Consider the following 13,586-nt stretch of genomic DNA (forward strand, 5'->3'; position numbering starts at 1 on the left):
TCAATTTAACTACTACAATAATAGATCATGAGATTCAGTTTCCTCCAGGGATTTTTTGGAATATAGGCACAAATATGACACTTGCAAGCAGCAACCACAATATGTCAAAAAGAGAAGCTTCCTCCTCATTTACCTAAAAAAAAAGAAAAAATAAAAAAATAATACTCAAATCAGTAAGCAAGGGAATTTCAAGCACATGTCTCTTGATGAGGAATCATCTCCATTAGTTTCTTAACACTCTTGGGCAATTTCCGCATTTGACGAATCAAAGGCTTTGTATTTGATGAGACTTCGTCGATACCACCAGTAACGATGTCCAGTTGCAGAAATAGCTGGTTAATTCTCTTCGCCCGATTGGTGTAAAAGGCAATCCTGTCGTAAATCAAAAAATAAACTTTGTATCAGATATAGAAATCTAACAATTGTTCACAAATCCTGTTACCAGAAATAATTGATGACAAGAATCTAAAATCAGTAACAACTGCCAACTAATATTCAGAGGGATACATGTAATAAGTATAACAATAAAAAGGATCATAGACAGAGAAATTCGATCTTTGAAAACGTTGCATAGCGCTGCTACCAATTAATTATTTTGGACCTCTTTTTCTTGTTTTTTTTATTATAATAATAACCTTAAATAAAATTATTAAAAAAGATATCAAATTTTTTAGTCACTCTATTTCACAATTAAGGTCACACACTCATTGCATCATGAGTTAGGATTTATGAGATCATCTACCTCCATCACCACCCTTCTATTTTCCCCAAATTCCATCTTCAAAACCTACCCACCCTCAAAAACTTAAAAACCCTTTGGCGGCAATATTCCGGCAGCAACGATGACAACTATTTGATTACATACACTTCTCCGACAATGACAATTAGTGAAATTTTTTTTGACAACCACAACTACATGAGACGAGAGGAGTACAACAATAAAAGCTCAGAAAAGGTTCGTAACTTTGATGGTGTTCTTAGCTCAGATGAGATTAGCCTTCTAAGGGTAAGTTTCTTGAAAAAAAAATGACAAAAATAATAAAAGCTGTTCGTCATTTTTTTTGGGACTGAACTCCCGAACATATGACCAAAATTCGGGAACATAGGTCCGAACATTATTTATTTGTTCAGGAATAGGTAACCGAACATTTCTTATTTGTTCAGAAACAGATAACCGAAGCAATAGCAAAAGTAGGCAAACAAAGGAGGTCGGAGGTGGTCAACTGGCCGGTTGACCAAAGAGTCGGCCGGAGAGTGAAATCCTGCCCAGTTTTATTCACATAGAGAGCATACAAGTACAATGGGGCCATGGGTGAATAATAGAAAACCAACCAGAGAAGTATGAAAGTGGATTATGTTGTATGTGTAAAAAGAGGTAATAGAAAAAAAATAAATAAATAAACAGATTGACAAATATCGTAATAAAATAGAGAAAAAACTTCTTAATTCCCACAAATTTTTTCCACTATTTTGGAAGGTTCCACTGTCTTGGATTTTTCTAGATTTTAGGAGAAAGACTTTTTGAGGTGTGGGGGGTGTGCATTTAAATGGGTGGAATATTTTTATAAGGATAATTTGTGTATTATTTGGTGAGAGAATTTTTTTTTTTTTTTAAGGATTTTAGAATTTATAAGTGGGGGTTCAAAGAAATTGGAGATTCAAAATAATTGAGAGGGTAATTTATATGTAAATTGGGCCGAGCTGGGTAATGGGCTGTTCTATGGGCCACAGTAAGAAGGGCTGAGTAAAAGGGCTTTGTAGTTAGCCCGGTTTTCACAAAGCCTTGTAGTTAGCCCGGTCCCAGAAAGCCTTATAGTTATCCCGGTCCAAGAGAGCTCTGCAGTTAGCTCGGTCACCACACTCAGAGCGGTAACATTTAGCACTGTCATACCATATTGAGCCGTAGTATATTGAGCCCTCCTCAGAACCTTGCTATTGGTTAGCTCGGTCTTGGCTCGTTGTGGTTAGTGCGGTCTTAGACAACCCAGTTGGAATGTCAAACCGAGGTACAGGCAGTGAAAGGAAGAACCGAGCTAGTGAAAGTTCGGTCTAGTCTGCGGCTTTAGCATAGCCATGATTATCTCGGTCGTATTGACATCCAACCATGGTAGAACCATCTTACTTGGTTTAAGCAGTGAGAGGGGTGTTGAAGGATAAACATTATCTTTCAGGAATGTGATTCCTAGGAGGACTCTACATAGAGGAGTAAGAGTCCTACTAGGATTGTGCTATGCGAAACCTATAAAAGCTCACAACATCACTTATGGAGAGGTAACACAACTTTGATCCCCGAACACACAGAGCTTTTGTCTATTTGTCTATTTTTGCTGACTTAGGCATCGGAGAGGTATCCGACACACACCCGCCAGCTAGCTCACGTTTGTGTTTTCAGGGAGTAAAGCGACGTCGTACGAAGGAGTGCAATCTTGATCAACAGGATTATACGAGAACAATAGTTCGTGCTCGTACAATTGGCGTCGTCTGTGGGAAGTTCAGACAAGAACAAAACCTCTTGATTAAGTTTTCCTCGCTTACTAGAAGCAATGGCGCACAACGAATATTTGCCACAGTCCGCCATCGACGGACAAACCCCAGAGGGGGATGGGAGGCGCGAAGGTTTGCCTTCTATCCCTCCTATGGCGGATTTGGAGCCACAGCGACAGAACCCCCGGAGGGATGCAAGGGGGAGGCGGACTAATAGCCCTCGTCACTCTCGCTCCCAGAGTCCTGAAAGACAGAGTCGGAGGATCGACCCTCAAGTTCTTGAGGATCGCGTCAAGGAGCAGGATGAACTAATACGAAGGATGGCGGCGGACATAGAATCAATGAAATGCCACATAAAAGGCAAAGGGGTGGCGACAGGAGAGGGGCGCAAAAGCAAGACGTCCCCTCGCCACTCAGAAGATCGTGGTAGGTATACCACACCATCACAAGCAGAGAGTAGGAGCCTGAAGACAGGCGACACTCAAACAAGGACGTCCAGGACCCGTTACTCCAGGTCTGGGAGAATGAGGATTGAGAGGTCATATACTGAGGGAAGCACCTATCGGCCCTCGCACACGCACCAGACATCATCCAGGCAATCGGAGCTGCCTAGATCGTCCGATTTGCGAACGATGCTTGAAGAAAGGGCACGATGAAAGGAGGATGCCAGGGCGCGCGACCCACACAGAATTTCTTCCCTTCAGCAGTTGGCTCCTCGAATGCATGAAAGCGTCGATGTAGGAATGACAATACCGCGCCCAGCCTACGAACCAACGGACAAAGCATTAGCAAGGCTGTAAACCTCGCCGTTCGTTCCGGCAATAGAAAACGCTCCCCTACCTTCAGGCTTCCTGCAGCCCAAATTCACTACGTATGAGGGAAAGACGGGCCCCTACTCGCACTTGAGCCACTTTCGCCAGGTTATGGCTATATACCGGCAAAACGAAGCTTTAATGTGCATCCTATTCCCATCCAGCCTTGGCGACCTAGGTTTAACCTGGTTCGAAAGGCTACCAGAAGGCAGTATCGCCTCCTGGGCACAATTAGCAGAGGCGTTCGTGACAAGGTTCAGAACGAACACCAAAACGCCGGTGGAGATCGACCAACTTCTCTCCATTGACGTGGGCAACAAGGAGACGCTAAGATCCTACAATAGTCGCTACTGGGAGACCTTCAACCAGATTGGGGACTGCCCTACCAATCTCGCCATCGCACAATACAAAAGAGGCCTTTCAGTCGGGAACAGACTAAGGGACTCAATCACTATGACGCCGCCTCTCACAATGGAGGCCTTAATGGAGAGAGTGCACCAGCACATTCGGGTGGAAGAGGATGGCGCCCGTGCTAAAATAAAATCTGGCACAACCACAGTACCAGAGAAAAAGACTCTGGCAAAAATCAGCGCGGTAGAACGTTCGAGCAGAAACGGACGAGGCAGGCGAGACAACGGAGAGGACCAGGATAAAAGATGGTTGAGAGTCCGCACTGCCATTACCATGGTGTTCAAAAAACCGATCTATCGGATTCTAAGCGAGATACGCGATGAACCTTTCGTCAGATGGCCAGCTAAGCTGGGAGAAGCTCAGAAGGACTACGACGAAAGATCTCGATGCACCTTTCACAAGGAAAAGGGACACCGCACTGAAAATTGTATGCCATTAAGGCAGCATCTGGAGGAGTTAGTAGTAGCCGATCATCTGGACAAGTACATAGAAGAAGGGGCGCTGCTAGCCCCCCAAGACCACAACAACCCGAATGGAATGCCAATCGACGCCCCACCTCAAGGCGTGATCAACGTAATCCATGGTGTATTCGAACCTGAGTGCGTATGTGAGCTCAGGGGCATGATCAAAAAGGCTGAGCACTTAAGGGAGGTACTAAGTGCCCAACCTACCATCAAAAAGGAGAAGACAGAGGCCACGAACGTCATGTCTTTTTCAGATAGAGACTTGGCAAGGATTTACTGCCCTCACAATGATGCACTGGTCGTCACTCTCCGAGTCAAAGATTTTGACGTCAAGCGGATTTTGATTGACCAGGGTAGCTCATGTGAGATCATGTATTATGAAACTTTCAAACAACTGAAATTGGAGGACAAAGACTTGGCACCTACCGTGTCTCCCTTGATTGGATTTAACTCGATGCCAGAGTGGCCAGTTGGCAAGATAATCCTTCCAGTCAGAGCAGGAAGCGTGACGAAACAAGTGAAATTCTGGGTATTGAAAGTCCCTTCCACTTACAACATAATCTTGGGAAGAACATGGCTGCATGCCATGCGATCAGTAACGTCATCCTACCATCAAGTAATGCGGTTCCCCAACGAAATCAAAGTAATAAAAGAGGTCTTTGGAAACCAAATTATGTCCAAGCAATGCTTCGTCACAGTAAATGGCAGCAGAGCTGCCAAGGGGTTTGTACAGATGGTGGAGGAACCAGAGAGCAATGAGTTATTCGCGGATGTTGGCAAAGCCGCCGAACAAAAGGCAGTGGAAGATTTGGTACAGGTAAGAATAGATGAAAAGAACCCGGATAAGTTCTTTTTGCTTGGCTCATCTATGTCCAGCACTAAAAGAATAAAGGTCATGGAATTCTTGACCTCTAACATCGAAGTGTTTGCCTGGACGCCGTATGATATGCCTGGCATTGACCCAAGCTTCATCTGTCACCAATTGAACGTCCACCCAACTGCCAGACCAATCATTCAGTGCACTCGCAGATCGGCACTCCACCACGCTGAGATAGTGGCGGAAGAAGTGGGAAACCTGCTGGAGGCAGGAGCTATCAGAGAGGTGCACTACCCCATATGGATCTCCAATACCGCGGTGGTGCCAAAGAAGAATGGAAAATGGCGTATCTGCGTAGACTACAAAACAGTCAACAAAGCATACCCAAAGGACAGCTTCCCCCTACTGCAGATACACCAACTGGTAGACCTAACGGTAGGGCACAACCGGCTTAGCTTTCTTGATGCGTACAGAGGCTACCATTAGATTGCTATGTATGAACCAGACCAGGAGGTCACATCTTTTACCACGCCAAGAGGATTATATTGCTATAAAGTCATGCCCTTGGGCCTAAAGAACGCAGGGGCAACATTCCAACGAATGGTCACCAAGATGTTTGAACCATTGTTAGGCAGAACAATGGAGGCTTACATCGACGACATGGTGATCAAGAGCAAGGATGAGAATGACCATCTCAAGGACCTAGGTGAGATGTTTCAGATCCTGAAAAAGCACAAGTTACGCCTTAATGCGTCCAAGTGTGCATTCGGTGTAGGATCTGACAAATTCCTAGGCTTCCTGGTGACCAACCGAGGTATAGAGGCAGACCCCTCTCAGATCAAGGTAATTCAGGATCTAGAGAGGCCCAACTCAGTAAAAGAAGTGTAGCATCTCATCGGCATGGCAGCTGCACTCAACCGGTTCATAAGTCGGTCGTCAGACAGATGTCGGCCATTCTTTCAAGCTCTTAAGGCCAAATTTGAGTGGGACGAAGAATGCGATCGGGTTCTAGACAGCTTGAAAGAATACATGTCTTCTCCACCATTGCTGGTAACCCCAATACCTGGAGAAGAACTCTTTTTGTACCTGGCAGTTTCACAGCACGCAATTAGCGCAGTGTTGGTCAGAGCAGAAAGGATCCAACATCTGCCCATCTTCTATGTCAGCAAGACATTGCTGGGTGCCGAAACAAGGTACTTACCACTGAAAAAACTGGCCTTAGCCTTGATGATGGCCTCAAGGAAGTTGTCGCACTACTTTCACGCCCACACCATAGTCGTCCTCACAGCTTTTCCATTAAAAGCTTTGTTTGAAAGGGCGAACTTTTCTGGGCGAATCTTGAAGTGGGCAGTGGAGTTGGGACAGTTTGACATCAAGTTTCAACCCAGGACCGCGATAAAAGCCCAAGCTTTGGCAGATTTTGTCACAGAATTCACACCAGGAAGTCATCACATCTGCCCAGTAGACTTGACTGATACAACCGAAAAGCGGATGGAAAGTTTCGCCGAAATAGCAGAACCCCTGGTACAAGATATCCAGCTAGATCCCAAGGCAGACCAGAATGAAGTAAGGGAGGAAGAAGTAAACCATGCTACAACAAGTAAAGACTTGGTATAGTCAGACAGCGATGGGCAAACAGCTAGCATGGCCTCTGAAGAAAACACCAGTAACACTCAAGACCTGAAGGCATCATCCGACCCCTCCACTTGTGACTCGCAACTGGTGGTAAACCAAATTTCAGGTGACTACAAGGCAAAGGACAACAGAATGGCTAAATACCAAGAGTTAGTCAGAACAGAGATCAAGAAATTTGAAGTAGTACGGATAGAGCAGATCGGCAGGGAAGAAAACAGTAAAGCGGACGAACTAGCAGGCTTCGCTTCAATGGCAGATACATCCATCCCTCATCCGCTGCTGATTGACTACCTACCAAGACCAAGCATTGAAGAGCCCGAGGTAGAAGATGTATGTTGTGCCGAACTAGGCCCTTCATGGATGGATCCCATCATACTATTCTTAAAAGACGACGTCTTACCTGAAGAAAAGAAAGAAGCCAACAAGGTTAGAGCAAAGTCGCAGCGATTTTGGCTCTCCCCATCAATGGCCTTGTACAAGAAATCCTTCACAAGACCCTACCTAAAGTGTGTTCATCCCAGCAAAGTTGAAACATTCTTGTTCGAGATACATGAAGGCATATGCGGAAGCCATCAAGGAGGAAGATCATTGGCATACAGGGCAATCTCGCAAGGATATTGGTGGCCTTACATGCAAGCAGATTCAGAGAAATATGTGAAAAAGTGCAAAAAATGTCAGAAGTTCGCACACCAAATACATCAGCCAGCCAGAGAACTCCTACCACTAACAAGCCCATGGCCCTTCGCAATGTGGGGCTTGGACATAGTAGGACCACTTCCAACAGCACCCGGCAACAGAAAGTTCTTCCTTGCAGCAACAGACTACTTCACAAAGTAGGTGGAGACAGAAGCACTAGCATCAATAAAGGAGAAAGATGTGAAGAAGTTTGTCTGGCGGAATATCATCACTCGGTTCGGCATACCAAAGGCTCTAATATCAGACAACGGCACTCAATTCGATGGTAGAATCTTTAGAGGCTTTTGTGAAGAATACAAGATAGAGTTCTACAACTCTACACCGGCATACCCCCAAGCAAATGGCCAGGCGGAAGCATCAAACAAGGTCGTCTTGGATGGATTGAAGAAAAGGTTAGAAAAAGCAAAAGGCAAGTGGGCGGAAGAGCTCCCTCATGTCTTATGGGCTTACCGTACCACACATCGACGGTCAACTAGAGAAACACCATTCTCCTTAGCCTATGGCATGGAAGCAGTAATCCCACTGGAAGTTGGCCTCCCCACAATTAGAAGTAAAAATTTTGATCTAGACTTGAATGAAGAAGCCATTACACTAGAGCTCAACCTTGCAGAAGAAAGAAGAAGAAGAGCACTGGTTCACATCGCCTCATACCAGCAAGAGTTATCAAGGAAATACAACAAAATAGTACATCCAAGACAGTTCAAGATTGGAGACTGGGTACTTCGCAAAGTAATGGGAAACACTTTGGTACCCGGAGATGGCAAGTTAGGGCCCAATTGGGAAGGACCATACAAAGTGGTTGGATTAGCAAGAAAAGGGGCATACCACTTGGAAGATGAGGACAACAAAGTCATTCCCAGGCCATGGAACACTGCGAATCTCAAACTATTTTATTTTTAGCTTTTCTTTCGAGTATTTGTAATTTTTCCCTTTCTTAATAAAACAAGTAGTTTCTTTTCAGTATAGTTGTTTCCTTCTGTAAAAAATTGTTTTAGTGAGCTAGGGGCATTGTAAGCAGAGTTGGCCGGAATAACCAACTTTGTGCTCTCTTCAGCCAAGATAAGGATCTGAGCTGAAGAAGTTGGCTGGAAAAACCAACATCCCTCCTAAGCCCAGGATAAGGATCCAGGCTGCAGGACGTTTGGTCGGAATAACCAAACACTTTACTCTAAGTTGACAGGAATAACCAATTTAGAGGTTGGCTGGAAAAACCAACACCTTAGGCCCAGGATAAGGATCCAGGCTACAGGTAGTTTGGTCGGAATAACCAAACACTTTACTCTAGGTTGGCAGGAATAACCAACTTAGAGGTTGGCTGAAAAAACCAACACCCCTCCTAAGCCCAGGATAAGGATCCAGGCTGCAGGACGTTTGGTCGGAATAACCAAACACTTTACTCTAGGTTGGCAGGAATAACCAACTTAGAGGTTGGCTGGAAAAACCAACACCCCGCCTAAGCCCAGGATAAGGATCTAGGCTGCAGGACGTTTGGTCGAAATACCCAAACACTTTCCTTTAGGTTGGCTGGAAAAACCACCTTAGAGGTTAGCTGGAATAACCAACACCTCTCCTAAAGCCCAGGATAAGGATCCAGGCTGAAGGACGTTTGGCAGGAATAACCAAACACTTTACTCTAGGTTGGCTGAAAAAACCAATCTAGAGGTTGGCTGGAAGAACCAAACACTTAGTACTCCTCAGCCGAGATAAGGATCCAGGCTGAAGAGTGGTTGGCTGGAAAAACCAACTTTGAGTACTCTTCAACCAAGATAAAGATCTAGGCTGAAGAGCGGTTGGCTAGAAAAACCAACTTTGAGTACTCTTTAACCGAGATAAAGATCCAGGCTGAAGAGTGGTTGGCTGGAAAAACCAAACTTTGAGTACTCTTCAACCAAGATAAGGATCTAGGCTGAAGAGCGGTTTGCTGGAAAAACCAACTTTGAGTACTCTTCAACCAAGATAAAGATCCAAGTTGAAGAGTGGTTGGCTGGAAAAATCAACATTTATTGTTCTTTAGCCAAGATAAGGATCAAGGCTAAAGAGGTTGGCTGGAAAAATCAACATTTATTGTTCTTTAGCCGAGATAATGATTAGGGCTAAAGAGGTTGGCAGGTATGGCCAGTCAGATTGCAAAGTTAAGACCGGGATTAAGTATCTCGGCCAAAGAATGTTTTACTTTACTCAGATTACAGTTTGTAAAGGCTAGCATGGAGAAAAACCGAAACAATAGTTGCCATAAAGGAATATGTCATTTAAAACGCAAAAGAGTACAGAAGATAGGGTCGTAGCCCGATTACAATTCTTGTCCAAAAGCAGAAAGAAGAAAATACAGAGATTAAGCAAAAAGGTCATCTATTTCTGCATAAAGTTCAACTCGGAGCCCGGTCTCATCTGGTAGCCCGGTCTCATCTGGTAGTTCGGTCGTCAGATCTTTAACCGGTGGCTCAAACTGAGCTGATTGAACAACAGGTTCATTAACAACCGGGGTATTGTTTGGCTCGGTCTCTTCTTCGTCATCCTCAGCCTGAAGAAATTGTTGCTGAATGGCAGCAGCGTACTCCGTCATCGAACCTGGGATAAAATACGGAGGAGGGTTGAAGACTTCGGTCTCTGGCCCATGACCGAGCTGTGCCACGGCCGCCCTCCATCCGCATTTAAAGAATAAGTCTTTTGCCACCTCGCACTGCTTGATATACATGGCTTCGCCTTCCTTGAAGCCACGGTCCTCCGCATCTTCCAACTTCTTCTCAAGCTTGGTTATCTCGGTGTTCTTTTTTCCCTCGAGCTTGGCGAGCTCACGCAGATACTTATCTTTTACCACGGCCACTGCCTTTTTCTTGTCTGCTTCAACCGAGCTAACAAGACCAGTCAGACGGCCATTCTCGATTTTCAGCTCGGCTATTTGTTTCTTGGCCACTTCTAGTTCAGCCGTTCTTTCATTAGCCTCGGCCATGGCCTGTCTGGTGGTTTTTCGAAGTTCCAACACTCGCTTGTGAGCAATGTGGTTCTTCTATATGGCCTGCAAGAGGATGGTAAGAAACTTTTAAAGTGAAACCGAGCAGAAAGTTGTAAAGATTAGAAAGATGAGCAAAAGGGCAACTTACCAGCACCATGGACTTTATGGTCGAGCGAATTGCTTTCAGCTCGGTTAGGTGGTCGTGGTGTGACATGTCGGCTGGAAGGCATACACCTTTGGCAAGATTGAATGCCATTAAGTGGTCTTTTTCAGCAACTACTAAATCAGTGTCCTTGATGGCTCGGTTCTGGAAAGTGATCTTTGGAGCCCACTTGGAAGAGCTAACCCGGTCAGAACACTCCAGTTGTGGGCTCGGTGGAGAGCTTGGTGGAGTGGTTTGAGGGACCACGGTTTCATCTTCATCAACGAGGCATTGCTCGGTTGGGGTAGTCCGGGCACGCTTTTTTGGGCGAGATGATGAAGGTTGGCGAGATGGAAAGGCCACCACGGTCTCCTAAGTTTGACCGGCTGGTGGCACCTCGGGCTGAGTTGTCTCGGTCAGGAGAGCCTTTACCGCTCTCTTCTTGGCCATGTTTTGCTCCGCTGTCAATAGGATCAAATTGACTTGGGGAAGGGTTGGATCTGGTTCTGGTGAGGGCTCCAAAAGGAAGTCGGTAACCTAGGTCTTCCTGCGGCCACTACATCGGTAGGTCGGCTCGAAGTTCAATAACTCAGTCCAACTTCGGTCTGGATATCGAAGCGCGGCGCGAAGCACGTCCAAGTTAGGGTAGCTGTATTGGGACTTAAGAAAGTTCAAATCTGCAAGAAGGAAGATAACAGTCAGTACGGTTCAAGATCAGAAAACCGAAGTAAAAGAAAAGCATGAAATTAAGCCGATGTCATCCTACCGGCTACACCCTTGTTCCAATTTATTTTGTGGCCAGGGATCTGGGCTTGTTGGTCCTCAAAATTCCAAGATACCTAGAAGAAATCATCATCATTTACGTCTTTGTCCGGGGTATTCTTTATTATTTTTTCACGCCGGCGCCTTATTCTTAAATAGTAAACCCAGCCATCTTCGGCCGATCCTATGAAGTATTGATGGAAGAGCTCGGCTAGACCAAGATTAAGACCAGCCCGGCGGTTTAGTTCGGCAATACCGTTTATTATGCTGTAAGAATTAGTGGAAAGCTGGGTAGGGCAGATCTTGGTTTGCCTGAGGAATTCACAAATGAGGGGCTATACAGGGAATCGCAAACTGCACTCTACGATGGAAATAACGTTAAAGGGGACGAAGCCTTGTTTTCCCCAAGGGGTGGTGTCTAGTTCGGCCAGTGAGAGGTAGACATCATTCGGAATTCGGCTATCCTTTCGGAATTCGGCTATGGCCCCTGGTGAGTTTATTAAAAATCTGTATTTACCCATGCGATTGTAAGTTATGTATAAATTATCAACAAGTGTTAGTTCGGTCGTGAAATGACGCTGAGTAGCTCGGTCGAGCGTTCAAAGGAGTGCCTGGCAACCTAAGTCTGCAAAGTGAAAAAGAAGGTGTTAAGCACAGATCGTTAGACCGTGCTAAGAGAAACAAAGGCAAGATAAATGAAGATCTAGTTCAGTTACGCGGGATACTGTCCAGTCTTATCTCGGTTTGAGCAAGGGGCTTTTTTAGTCCGGTTGAGCCTTTGGGGCAGCATTCTTAGTTCGATTTGAACTAAGGGTGCTGGTTTAGCCCCAAGTGTTAGCTCGGTCGATAGGTAAGGCTTTCTAGCGCGGTATTACGCAGGCACAGTACGGTTTGGTATCTTGGTTAAAAGAAGAAGAAGGACCCTAACCCATTGAAATTACAATTTTGGTTTGAAGTTTTAGTTCGATTTTGGGGTAGTCGGGCTTGCAACTAGTATAAACAGTATCCTAGTTCGATTGAGGCGTGATTTTGGATCTAATACAGTGTTTCTTAGGTTATTCGTAAAATACAGTGGTTCTATCACAAGCTTTTTCCTAGGAGTATGGAAGTAAAAGTAATATGTGTTTTGAAAAAACATACAAAATACATATGCTATGTATCAAACGAGTGTGAAATCAACGAAAAAGAAATCAGATCTGAGCAACTTACTAGTATGAAGATGACGGAACTGAAGACGAAAGCAGTAGCCTACAGCAACACGAGTTTTTTTTTTTAGGCTCTGAGTTTGAAGAAAATATGAGCTCAGAGGGAAAAAGATGAATAGTAGGTGTAGGTGATTCAAAATGAAGGGTTTGGTTTTGTATAAACCTAGGTTTTGGGCGAGACTGTTCAAAAAACGCGGAGTACGAAGACGGCGTGACAGCTGCATTGGGCCAATCAGAGTCTGACACGTGTCCATAGAATGGAAATCGATTCAGTTATAGGGATTGAAGAGACGTTTTTGACCGGACGTGTTAAAGTATCCTGGTGTGAATTTAGCTCGGTTGGAATGCTAAAGTTCTTAGCTCGGTTGGAGTGCTAAAGTCTTTAGCTCGGTTGGAAGGCTGAAGTTTTTAGCTCGGCAAGTAACAGATAATCCCTATCATGCTACGCAGATGGAATTAAGGGGCAATTAAGAGGGTAATTTATATGTAAATTGGGCCGAGCTGGGTAATGGGCTGTTCTGTGGGCCACAGTAAGAAGGGCTGAGTAAAAGGGCTTTGTCGTTAGCCCGGTTTTCACAAAGCCTTGTAGTTAGCCCGGTCCCAGAAAGCCTTATAGTTATCCCGGTCCAAGAGAGCTCTGCAGTTAGCTCGGTCACCACACTCAGAGCGGTAACAGTTAGCACTGTCCTACCATATTGAGTCGTAGTATATTGAGCCCTCCTCAGAACCTTGCTATTGGTTAGCTTGGTCTTGGCTCGTTGTGGTTAGTGCGGTCTCAAACAACCCAGTTGGAATGTCAAACCGAGGTACAGGCAGTGAAAGGAAGAACCGAGCTAGTGGAAGTTCGGTCTAGTCTGCGACTTTAGCATAGCCATGATTATCTCTGTCGTATTGACATCCAACCATGATAGAACCATCTCACTTGGTTTAAGCAGTGAGGGGGGTGTTGAAGGATAAACATTATCTTTCATGAATGTGATTCCTAAGAGGACTCTACATGGAGGAGTAAGAGTCCTACTAGGATTGTGCCATGCGAAACCTATAAAAGTTCACAATATCAGCTATGGAGAGGTAACACAACTTTGATCCCCGAATACACAGAGCTTTTGTCTATTTGTCTGTGTTTGCTAACTTAGGCATCGGAGAGGTATCCGGCACACACCCGCCGGCTAGCTCACGTTTGTGTTTTCAGGGAGTAAAGCGAC

Source organism: Camellia sinensis, chromosome 2, assembly GCF_055761805.1.
Source record: "Camellia sinensis isolate YWXY chromosome 2, ASM5576180v1, whole genome shotgun sequence".
Classification (NCBI taxonomy): domain Eukaryota; kingdom Viridiplantae; phylum Streptophyta; class Magnoliopsida; order Ericales; family Theaceae; genus Camellia; species Camellia sinensis.